The sequence below is a fragment of the Acinonyx jubatus genome, chromosome A1, assembly GCF_027475565.1.
Source record: "Acinonyx jubatus isolate Ajub_Pintada_27869175 chromosome A1, VMU_Ajub_asm_v1.0, whole genome shotgun sequence".
In the NCBI taxonomy this organism is placed as follows: domain Eukaryota; kingdom Metazoa; phylum Chordata; class Mammalia; order Carnivora; family Felidae; genus Acinonyx; species Acinonyx jubatus.
The window spans coordinates 156,636,391-156,648,813 of NC_069380.1; the positions used below are offsets into that span (position 1 = coordinate 156,636,391).

The following is a 12,423-nucleotide window of genomic DNA, read 5'->3' on the forward strand; positions in this document are numbered from 1 at the left end:
TCTGTTCCCCTGCAATGATTTTTATTTTTCTGGTTTGGTCTTAAAGTCTTGAGAATTCATTTTATTATGAAATGTAAAAACTCATTTAAAAAAAGCATTTCACAGTTCTTTGCTCTTTTCAAAGGAAATAGAGTATCTAGAATAAAGTAATAACCGTAGCATCTTGTAGACTTGCTCTTTAGGTTGATGAGTGCTTGCACAATGTTATAAAGTTCTATTATCTGAAAAGGACTCGTTAAAAAAAAATGTGTCTGCTGTGGTGCAAGAACAAATGACTTCTCTGTGGTTGCTTAACCATTTCCTGTAAGTCTGAGAAAGTGGTTGTTTTCAAAATCATTGAGCTGAACTTGGGTTGATCTAAACTTAGCTGTGCAGTTGTGTGGGTTAAACTCACTCGTTGTTTCACTTCCATCTTCCTTGTAAAAAATTAAAATCTAAAAATTCAAAAAATCTTGTTTTCATTCGTTTTAACTAAGTAGCTGAATAATTTTGAACAAAAGTTAATAATCTGTAAAATATAACGGGCTTAGAGTGTCTCATAAAAAGCTTCTAGTTTTGTGAACTAGCAAAAAATAAAGTTTCAGTGAAATGGGTAACTGTGTTGTATTTGGATAATTTCAGAATCCTAATGAAAGAGGGAGCAAGTTCGATTTACTGCCCAGGATGGAGTTGTAACAGGGAATGTAAATTGGGCAAAATCAAGCAGTACTTTTTCAGTACCCACTAAATGCCTGGCTGAAAGAGTTGTAGAAACTATAGTGCCATTGTTTGACACATGGCAGTAGTTTCGTGGATCTCTGACACCATCCTAACCCTCTTCGCAGCTCTTCAGCTCTGATGTAGGGATGGCTCTGTGACCACCCACCCCAGATCCAGAGGCTGCTGAGACATGAGGCATTTCTCTGGTACATGGGACCTGGTTTGACATTCCTGGCCTATTTTAAGTCATGGCACATGGTCTTGAAGGGTTTAGCTACCATAGAAAAATATGGGTTTGAAATTTGGCCATGTCACTCACTAGCAAGTTATCTAACTCTCCAATTCCCACTTCTTCATCTATAAAATGTTGTGGGGATTAAATTAAATGAGTTGACATATGTAAAATCCTGATTAATAATACCGAAAGCTAATAATTATTTAGCACTTTATTATGTGCTAGGCTCTGTTCTAAATGTTTTATACATATCTCATTTAATTCTCAAAAGTCAGTGAGATAGGTACTGTTATTATCTCCATCTTACAAATGAGCAAACTGAACTTGGAAAGATGAACTAACTTGCTCAATCAAGGTTACACGGGAATGACATAGCCATCTAGTTTCAGAGACATTCCTAACTACTTTGCTGTGCCCAGTGCATTGTTAGCGCATGCTAAAGCCCTTAGTGAATGTTGGTTTTTATCACTGTTTGTGGTGGTGTTAAGATGATGGTTTTGATAACGAACTTGGTCTTACTTTTTTCATTGTTTGCCCTGGTCCTGTACTAGGGCCCCAGGCATAGCATCACCACATCTATTGATAAGGGAGTAAGAAACAATGAAGTCATGTACTTCAAGTTTTCCTCAAAGCCCTTGGAGGGAAAGCTCACAGTTGCACACAGTTTTGTATAAAGAATGCTGAGTGTTCTGAATACCGGATGTTCTATTCTTACGTGTCTGAGTTGGAGTCTAACCATGAGGCCCTGCTTCTGTTCCCATTTCCAAGATGTCACAGAATCGTAGAACTAGTATGTGTAGTGTGATTTTAGGGGATTGTGTAAGAAATGTACACCACGATATTAATAGTATATTGTGTAGAGGATGGATAAATCATTCATCTGTTGCTGTGTAACAAATGACAATACTTAATGGCTTGAAATAATAACCAATTTTATTTGCCCACTCTTTTGTAGGTCAACAATTTGTACTGGGCTCAGCTGGATGTTTCTTCCACTGATCTTGCCTGGGGTCACTTGTAGCAGCCATCATTTGGCAGCTTAATTTGGAACTGTAAGATTTAAAATAGCTTAACTGGCATATCTGGCAGTTGGTGCTGCCTGTTGGCTGGACTTGTCTTCCCATGTGGTTCTTCATCCATAAGGACGCTAGCTCAGATTTATTCTCATGGGGCTCTCAGGTCAGCAAAAGAGAAATAATGAAAGCAACAAAGCCTTTTAAAACTAGGATTGGAGGGGCGCCTGGGTGGCTCAGTCGGTTAAGCGGCCGACTTTGGCTCAGGTCATGATATCGCGGTCCGTGAGTTCGAGCCCTGTGTCGGGCTCTGTGCTGACAGCTCAGAGCCTGGAGCCTGTTTCGGATTCTGTGTCTCCCTCTCTCTGACCCTCCCCCGTTCATGCTCTGTCTCTCTCTGTCTCACAAATAAATAAACGTTAAAAAAAAAAATTAAAAAAAAACTAGGATTGGAAATTGTACAGTGTCACTTCTGCATTCCATTGATTGAAACAAGTTATAAGGCCATTAGATTCAAGGTGGATATAGACTCCACCTCTGAATAGGAGGTTCCATCAGAGATTAATGGTACATTCTACCTGATGTCCAGGTTTCCTGATTTCACCATCCAGGGCCATTTCTAAGTTTATTTACTTATTTTGAGAGAGAGAGGGAGAGAGAGAGAATCCCAAGCAAGCTCTGCACTACCAGTACAGAACCGGATGTGGGGCTTGAACCCATGAACCACGAGATCATGACCTGAGCCAAAGTCAGACGCTTAACCAACTGAGCCACCCAGGTGCCCCCAGGGCCATTTTTAAGACACCTCAACAGTGTTGATAATTTTTCATCATTTTATTAACTTTAGATCTTCATAGATTAAAACATGATCTGTACATGTTCAAGGGGGTTCTCCTATTTTTATACATTTAAAAAGTAGAAAATATAGATACTAAAAACACCCAACGTACTCATAACTCCCAGAAATAACCAGTGTTTACATTTTTATTTACAGTGTTTCCAACTGGATGAATATTTATTTATTTAAAATTCCATAACCTGCCTCTTAATACTATATTTTGAATACCTTTCCATGTTTAAAATAGATGTAAATAAGTTTTATGATGTAAATAACTTTTATGTCTATATAATACTTTATTAGGTATGAATATACCTTTGTCACATACTTCGATTATTTCCTTTCTGTTGCTCTGTAAACAAGACTGCTGTAAACATTCTTACACATATATTTTTCTGCAGTTACCCTTAGGATGCATTTCTCTTATGGAGTTACTTGGTCAAGTAACTTATTTTAGGTTTTGACATGTATTGATGAGACATGATTTTAAACATTCTATAGTTTAAACTTATCAGTAAGTATAACTGCAGAGCAAAGTTCTTAGGTGTTATAGAAAGATTATTCTTTAGACATTCACAAGTGGATGTACCCATTATGATTTGTGTTTGGGGGAACTTAGATGTGTGTGTGGGGATTGTTGGGATGAACTGTTAGGGTGAGCCTTAAATTTAGACCACTTTCCCTTTAACATGATCTCAAATATAATGAATAACTGAAAACCTAGATAAAAATGGCAATCATAAAAAAATAACACTGCTTTAGCATTTCAAATCAAAATGTGTTAACTTAGTTACTAATATTACCTTCTTGACTAAAGCTTTTATTTTGCATACAGGCCCACTGATTAGAGTTCTACAATATTTCATCTTATATATGATATGTGCTGTTTGTGACGCATCTGTAATTTATAGGTCTTCATTATTTTTCAAATGGTTTGAGAACTTAAGACACTTTGAAGGCTGGGAGCAAAATTCTTCTGTAGGGCCCTCCTCCCCTAATCTTTTTGTTTTACTTGCTAATACCTAATCTGGCAGCTGTGTTATTTTGAGGACTCATTTTTGTGGCGTCTTTCTGCTGCATACTCAGCTTTCGTAGAAGCAGTTTTCATTCTTTTTTTCATTTAATGCAGTACTTATTTACATAACTACAGTTATAATTTTAACTAGCATAAATTGATTGGAGAACAACTAATTCTTGGCAAGAATACAACTGCCCTGGTGGGGACGTAAGTGCTTGAATCTTCTAGAGAGTAGCCCTTTAGACATTCAGTGGACACTTGGCATCAGAAAATGTCTTTCAGGGGAGAATGAACAGCATTTGTTAATTTGGAGGTTTAAGTGGACATAAGTTAAAAGAACATCTACTTTGTTGAGGTAGAAAATTTTCTTTATTTACTGAAGGAAATTACTCTTCTTAATTCTTGTTTTACAGTTAAGGTTTGAATTAAACTACAGGTGTTTATTTGTCCCTCTCCTTGATCCTTTACATCGAATCCTGTATCTGAAGCATTTTGTGGCAGGATTCTTTATGTGCTATAGCTCATGTTTGTATTTGATACTTTTTGGCCTTTGGCATTCTCTAGTAGAATGCCTCCTTTTCATCTTCTATGTTCTCCTTGATAGATATTTAAAGGTTTTTTTTTTTAATGTTTATTTTTGCAAGAGAGAGAAAGAGAGACAGAGATAGAGCGTGAGCAGAGAAGGGGCAGAGAGAGAAGACACAGAATCTGAAACAGGCTTCAGGTTCTGAGCTGTCAGCACAAAGCCTGACATGGGGGGCTGAAACTCTGGAATGGCGAGATCATGACCTGAGCCAAAGTTCGATGCTTAACTGATTGAGCCACCCAGGCACCCCTACTTGATAGATATTTAAAATAATGTGCTTCATAGCTGCAACATTAAACTAGCAAACTCATCTTCTTTGTTGCTGCCATCCTGCACTGAAGTGTTGATTTTTGCTTATAGGACTACAAAACTGCACAGAAAGTAACAGCTGTGATTAGACTGAGTAAATATAATGTGTACAATTTGAAGATGGTGATAAATTTATTGACTGAGTGTTTTAGTTTGGTAAATTAAAATTCATGTCTATGTAATGCTGCCCTTTAGGTTATTTCAGTCACAATGTGACCATTATATAATTTAAATTGCCTTCTTATAAATTGTAGCTGTCATTGGTTATCTGAGTTTTATTGTGTAAATGTAATTATAGTAAATGAGCATGGCCTTTAGATGCACTTAATCCCTAGGGATATTTTGGGAAAGGTTGTAGTGTCTTGACAATCAAGACAGCCATTTGGCAAGTATATTAGAAGTCAGATGACTTAAAGCATAAAACCTGTGTGCTAAAATCTCTGTGATGCAGAATTATCTCAAGTTATCCTGTTTCACACTGGCTGAAAGCCTCTATAGATATTGCTGATGCTGATCTTACAAGACGTCAAGAGGCCAGAATTGTTGCTTATGTTATCATCTGGTATTTATGGCACATAAGACAAAATGGAGTTTCTGGACTTTACTTATTTTATGAATTTATCTAATGACATGTGCTGTGAGTGGCATTTAAGAATCATCTTTTATAGTAAAAGGGGGGAAATTGTACTGATGCATCTTAAAGAGAAATGCTAGTGTGTTTGGCTAAAAAAGGATGTGTTTACTGGCTTGAGATTTTGAAGTTCCTACTGTGGCTATTTAATATAGTAGCAACAAACTATGAATGTGGCACTTCATAGTTTGCAAAGTGTTATGACCCACTTATTTCATGTAACCCCTATGATAGTCTAGGCAGACAGGGCAGTTATTATCTCCATTTTACCAGATAAGAACACTGAGATCCCAAGTAAGTTCTGGAGCCAGAACTAGAATCCACAGGTTCCTCAGCACTATACTTTATGTCTCCTACACCATAATTGATTTAAATTATGTCCTGGCTTTGAAGAAAGAGGAGGAAATGTAATAAGTCTGAAGAATCCAGGTCTAGTAGAAAAGAAAGGCGGTGACTCAGAGCCCATAATCACTGAAGTAGTACTAGGCCCTGCTGACTTAGGATCCAGCCCCACAGCAGGTGTTAGAGGACCTTCTTAACCTCATGGCTAACATTAATTCTGTCTTATTCCAAGCTTCGGTTCAGCCTTCAGAGAATTTATGAGGGGCCTTGGAGGTAATTTTCATTAATTAATACTTAATTTTAATGTGTTGAGTGTTGGTACTTTCATTTCAACATTTATTACAGGCTTTTTTTCCTGCAGGGCTCCAGGGATATAAAGATGAATGAGATAAGAGCCCCTCCCTTGGAGGAACTGTTTAAATGTGAAGCAAAATCTATAATTATAGTTTACTTCTGCAGAAATTCCCTTCTCTGTAGGGTAAATTAAGCCTTGAAATTTTTCTAAACCTTCTCATCTTCAACCTGTAATTCTGTAATAAGCAAAAAGTTACAGGATTAAAATGTACGTTATTCTAGAAAAAAGTATGGAGCAGGTTTTGGAACTTAGTATTTCATCCTAAATGTGAAAGGCCGTATAAGCGTATAGTGTGCACAACTTCCATTTTCCAAGTTTGAGAGACTGCCAGGGGTTTGTAGTATGGAAAGAGTGAGGTGACTCATGATTTGGAATGATTGTTTTGATCTCTCCCTGTAGTCACTGTAGAACATTGGCAGGGCGGCCAGCATAATTAACACTGCACAGTCTAATTATAAACACAACTCTGTGGACAGTGGCTACTAAAGAAGAAAGCATGTCTTGGATAAACAATCAAGTTGGCAGGATTACTTTAGAATGATGACTAGATAATGTCAAGTTTACTATAAATCAACTTGCTTTTCCTAGATTGTCTCAGGAGTTACCATAGGGGGAAAAAAGTATTATCTGTGAAAGTCTCGCTGGGTTATTTTTTTAAGAGCTCATTTGAAGCATTTCTTTATTGCAGTCTTTCTAACCTTTTCATCCTAAGAGAACAGCTAGGCATTTTAATTTTTATGGTGTACTATTTTAGGGAGAGTAGGGGAATGGGTCACAGGAGGACATTTGTTCTAGTAATAGTTGAATTGATTTTTAAAAGGTGAAAGAAACTAGGGATTTGGAAAGATTACATTGGAGTAGTGTAATAAAGAGCAGGAAAAGAGAGACCCATGAGCTGAGGAGAGTGAAGAGGGTGCGCTAAGAATACAAAAGGGAAGTGGCCACAACAGCCGTGCATGTTTGAGAGAAACTGAGACGCATGTTACACGTGTGTGGTCTCACATACTCGTCTGAGACAGGGCAGGCACTGTGCATGTTTGTATGTGCTTAGGGATTTGTTGAAGCATGGCTGAGAGCTGAGGAATGATTTAGTTAGTTTAAATATAGGTTTGGCCCTTGGGTTCCTGAGTTTCAGAACAAAGGCTATGGAGATTGGTTTCAGTACCCTGTAGGGATGGTTGTATTTCTGCAGAATGAACCGGAGTTGTGATTTACTCTAAATAAAGTAAGCACTTGAAAGCAAATGCTTACAAATGAGACCCCCCCCTTTTTTTGCTTTTTCTTTTTCTTATTGAGTTAATTTCAGTTAAATTTCAAATGGACACTTAAAAAGAGATTTTTCTGGTAGCCTTTGTGTTGCCAATTCACTTTTGGAAACTAGTGAATGTGGTGTCAAAAACGGTGGAAGCTTTGCAGCCTTTTCCTGCCCTTTAATTTTAATTTGAATATTGTTGGTGTAGGAGCTGCATAAAGAGTTTATCCTTTTATAATAATTTGTTTACACATGTGATCTTAACTCTGCTTTTAATTGTATAGTTTCTCTTAAAGGGTTTAGAAGAGGACTGATTTTTCTTTTTAAGAAAAAATATACAAAAATCTAAATACAGAAATAGATGAGTTAAGCACAGTTTTTCTTTGTTTTTGATTTTTTTTTTTTTTTTTTTGTAAAAGAATACTTTCTACTTTGAAGAGATTCTAAGAAGTGTCCTTTAAATAATAGCTCCTGGGGCTCCTGGGTGGCTCAGTTGGTTAAGTGTCTGACTTTGAGCCCCGTGTCCTCTGTGCAGACAATTCAGAGCCTGGAACCTGCTTGGGATTCTGTGTCTCCCTCTCTCTCTGCCACTCTCCCATTTGCTCTCTCTTTCTCTCTCTATCAAAATAAATAAACATTAAAAAAGAATTAAAAATATAATAGCTCTCCAATTCCTTTTAAATACTTGGATTTACAAAAAAAATCTAGCTTTTTATTTTAAAGAAGAGGGGAGAACATGGATTTTTCTAAATTTGGGTAGAGCTAGCATTAACACTGGCTAAATGATTTTTTTTTTTTTACCAGATACTCTTGGAGGAGGGACAGATATAAGGTGGTGGGGCTTGTGAAAGAAGATCTCTGTCTGTAGTCCAGGACCCAATTCTGGTCCTAACCAGACTTTTGAGAAGTGAAAAATGGGTCTTGGAGATCTACAAGGACCTGATATAATGTTGATTTTAAGGCCAGTTTCTAGGAAAATATGATTAACAGCCAGTAATACTATTTTTCTGCCCTCCAGCATTTTTTGCTTTATTAACTTTCTTTTCTGTTTTCTACTTTATTGGTTTCTGCTCTTTATTATTTTTTCTGCTTAGGTTTACTATACTATTCTTTTTAGTTTCTTAGGGTAAAAACTTATATCATTGATTTTAAACATCTTTCTAATATAGGCATTTAAAGCAGTAAATTTCTCTCATTAAAAAAATTATTTAAGTATTTTCTAAATCTGTTATTGTTTATTCTTTGATTTGTGAATTATTTAGAAGTTCATTTTCTGTTTTCCAAATATCTAGACGTTGTCTAATTCATTATTTTTCGGTTTTCAAATTATTTCTACTGTGGTCAGAGAACACAGTCTCAAAAAAACTCAGTCTTTTAAAGTTTATTGAGATTTATTTTATGGCTCAGTGTATGGTCTACCTTGGTAAAGGTTACATATGTATTCTGCACTTGTTTGGTGTAATATTCTACAAATGTCTTTTAGGCCAAATCAGTTGGTAGTATTTAGATAGTCTGTGGACCCACTTGTTGTCTACTTGTTCTGTCAATTACGAAGAGAGACATGACAGAATCTGCAATTATGGTTGTGGATATTTCTGTTTCTTGAGTTTTGCCATTTTCTGTTTTGAATTTTAAAGCTCTCTTATTAGATACATACACATTTAAGCTTGGTATCTTATCCTGATGAATTTCTCCTTTTATCATTATAAAATTTTATTCTGCTTTGTTAACCTAATAGTATCCTTAAATTTAAAAGGTGTCTTTTATAGACAGTGTGTAGTGGAGTCTTGCTTTTTTTAATCCATTGTGACAATCTCTGTCCTTTAGTTGAAATGTTTAATCCAGTTACAGTTAATGAAATTTTTTATGTGGTTGTGTTTAAATCTATGATTTTGCCATCATTTTTATTTGTCCTTTTTATTATTGTTTTTGTTTCTTTTTTGATGCCCCCTTTTGGGTTAATTGGGTATTTTTTAGTATTTTATTTTCCTCATTGGCTTTTTAGCTATACATCTTTTAAATTACTTTTTTATTGATTATTCTAGGGCTAATAATATGCATCCTTAACTTATTAAAGTGTGTTTATTGTCAAAATTATGCCATTTATCCATTCATCAGCTGATGCACATTTAGGCTCTTTTCATAATTTGGCTATTGTTGAAACCATAAGAGACTCTTAAAAACTGAGAATAAACTTAGGGTTGATGGGGAGTGGGAGGGAGGGGATGGTGGGTGATGGGCATTGAGGAGAGCACCTGTTGGGATGAGCACTGGGTGTTGTATGGAAACCAATTTGACAATAAATTTAATATTAAAAAAAATTATGCCATTTAACATTTTACACCTGACCATTCTCTCTTCTTACTTTATGCTTCCTACTTTTCACTGGACACTTAGCATTTCCCCTTCTCAATTTACAAATATAATTTAATATAATTCCTTTTATTCACCCCCTCTCTTCTTTGTGCTCTTGTTGTCAATTTATTTTTATATATATTAAAAACTTCCCACATATTATTGCTTTAAGCAAATAGTTTTAATATATAGTGTTTTAAGGAAATTTGAAGAAGAATAAAATATATAAATTTTTTATTTTTAACAACTTACTCATCTTTTCTGGTATTCTTTCCTTCCTGCAGATCTGAGTTTCTGTCTGGTATCACTTCCCTCAAAGCTTTATAGTATCTTGTAATCACATCTGCTTGAGATTAATTTTATCAGCTTTAATATATTTGAAAGATCTTTGTCTTATTTTTGAGAGATATTTTCGCTGGATATAGAAACCTGAGGGGCGCCTGGGTGGCACAGTCGGTTAAGCGTCTGACTTCAGCCAGGTCACAATCTCGCGGTCCGTGAGTTCGAGCCCCACGTCAGGCTCTGGGCTGATGGCTCGGAGCCTGGAGCCTGTTTCCGATTCTGTGTCTCCCTCTCTCTCTGCCCCTCCCCCGTTCATGCTCTGTCTCTCTCTGTCCCAAAAATAAATAAAAAACGTTGAAAAAAAAATTTAAAAAAAAATCTGAATTGGCAACTTTTTTTTTTTTCCTTTCAGCCCCTTAAAAACATTCTCACATCTTCTGGCCTCCATTATTATGGTGAAAAGTTAGTATTCTTATTTTTCTCTTGTATGTAACATATTGTTTTTAGGCTTCTTTAAAGATTTGAGCTTTGCTTTTCAGCAGTTTGACCATGATGTAGCTAGATATGATTTTCTTTGTATTTATTGTCTTTGGAGTTTGATGAGCTTTTCTGATCTGGTAAATAGTGTTTTTCACCAAACCTAATAAAATTTTAACTATTATGTCTTCAAATGTTTTTTCTGCTTTATTTTCAGAGTCTTTTGGGACTCCTATTACATATGTTAGACAATCTGATATTGTCCCACAAATTTCTGATGTTGTGTTCATTTTTCTTGTCTTTTTTTTCCTTTGTTTATCAAATTGGTAATTGTTAGTAATCTGTCAAGTTCATGAATTCTTTTTTCTGCTATCTTCAATCTACTATTAAGTCCATTCAGTGAGTTTTTCATTTTAATTTTTGAAACTTCTAGTCCTAGAATTTCCTTTTTTTCTCCGATTGATCCTTTTTTGCAGTTTTAGTTTCTCTGCTGAGATTCTCATCTGTTCATGTAGTCTCCCTTGTTGTTGTTGTTGTTATTGTTCAAAAATATTTTCCTTTATTTAAGAGATTTTTCAAACAACAGCTCTGAAGTTTTTACTAAATGCAGTATTTGGGCCAACTTAAAGTCAGTCTCTAATGACTTATTTTTTTCTTGTGGGTCACATTTTTGTTTCGTTGAATGCCTAGAAATGTTTTTATTATGTATTGGATAGGGTTGATACATTGTAGAGATGCTGAATTTTTTTTTTCTTTTAATTTCTCTGCAGTGTTGTTTGTTTTAGTGGCAGTTTAGTTGCTGGCTGATCACCTTGTATAGGTTTGCTAGGGAAGATCTGTGGAAAGCTTTTTTTTCAAGTTTTTTTTCTCAGGCCCCTCTAAGTTAGCACAACTCTTCCCCCAGATTGTTTTTTCCTCATGGTTTTTATTAGGGCTTTAGAGCTTGGTTTTAGACTGTTTTAATGTGGGTCTAGAGTTGGTCTTATTCTATGGTGTGCTTTTCCCCTTAAAGTGAAGCCTTTCTGGCATTTCAAATTGATGTGCAGAATGTTAATGAGTTCTCTTTCTTCAGGTTGGGTTAAACTGGCAATGTTTGCCTATGCTGCTTGACCTCTAGTATTTCTATTCCATATTAACCTCATTACAGATACTCTTTTGTAAGCCTTATGTAGTTACTTACACTCAGCATTGGTTGAGGATTCTCAGGGAACCCCTGTACAAACTTCTGTGGTCCTCACTCTGTGCATTTCCATCCTCTCTAGTGTCCTGTCTCTGCCACTAGCCCTGCTCTGCTTGGACTCCAGCTCACTATACTACAATTAGAAAATTGTCCCAAGGCAGAGAGCCAAGCAAATGTAGCCTCGCAGTATTGCTCGTTTATCCAGTAGCTAAAAATAGTTGCATTATTTTGTCCAGTTTAATAGTCATTTATGAGAGGAAGAAAAGTCTGGTACCAATTACTGTGTCATATTGGAAGTGGAAATCTCCCATAGCATTTTTATATGTGTTGAAATGAACTTTAGAGATAGCTTGAAAGGGAAAATTAAATCTTTGTCTCTCTTAGAACTAAATAAAGTGAGCTTATGTTGCTTATGAACTGACCATTTCTCTCTGATCTTCCTGCCTCCCACCCCTAGTCTCCCATTCACTGCTGTCTTCTCTATTCACAAGAGACACAAGGAGGGAGAGGGGAACAGAAGAAAGACCTTACATGGATCGTGCGTCCTAGGTTGTGACCTTGGGCCTGTCAAATGGAAAATTAAGTGTGGTTTTGAAGCAGTACTATGTAAAAGTAGAAATGCATATAGGACTTTCTGTGTTAATATTTTATGACACTGCTCATACATTGAAGTGTAAGCAAACAGGATGTATCAGGGAAAGGAGCTACTGAGAACATCGTTAAAATTTGTCTCTTAGTGTCTGCTCTTCACATTCTGGTGAGAAGATGATATATCTAGATTTGTAACTTAACATGAGCATTGTGATTAATAGGAAGAAGTTTTGTTTGAGTGCATCTGTGGCGGGGGTCAG

The 12,423-nt window shown here is 36.0% G+C and overlaps 1 protein-coding gene and 1 non-coding gene across 4 annotated transcripts in view; both read left to right on the top strand.

Moving 5' to 3' along the window:
* LNPEP (leucyl and cystinyl aminopeptidase) overlaps positions 1 to 12,423 on the top strand; it is an 89,297-nt gene that overhangs the window by 17,601 nt on the left and 59,273 nt on the right. The gene's annotated exons all lie outside the window — the stretch shown is intronic.
* Positions 7,373 to 7,503, top strand: LOC113594900 (small nucleolar RNA SNORA13). The gene has a single exon (XR_003415389.1). It is a non-coding gene; the product is annotated as a small nucleolar RNA SNORA13 (small nucleolar RNA).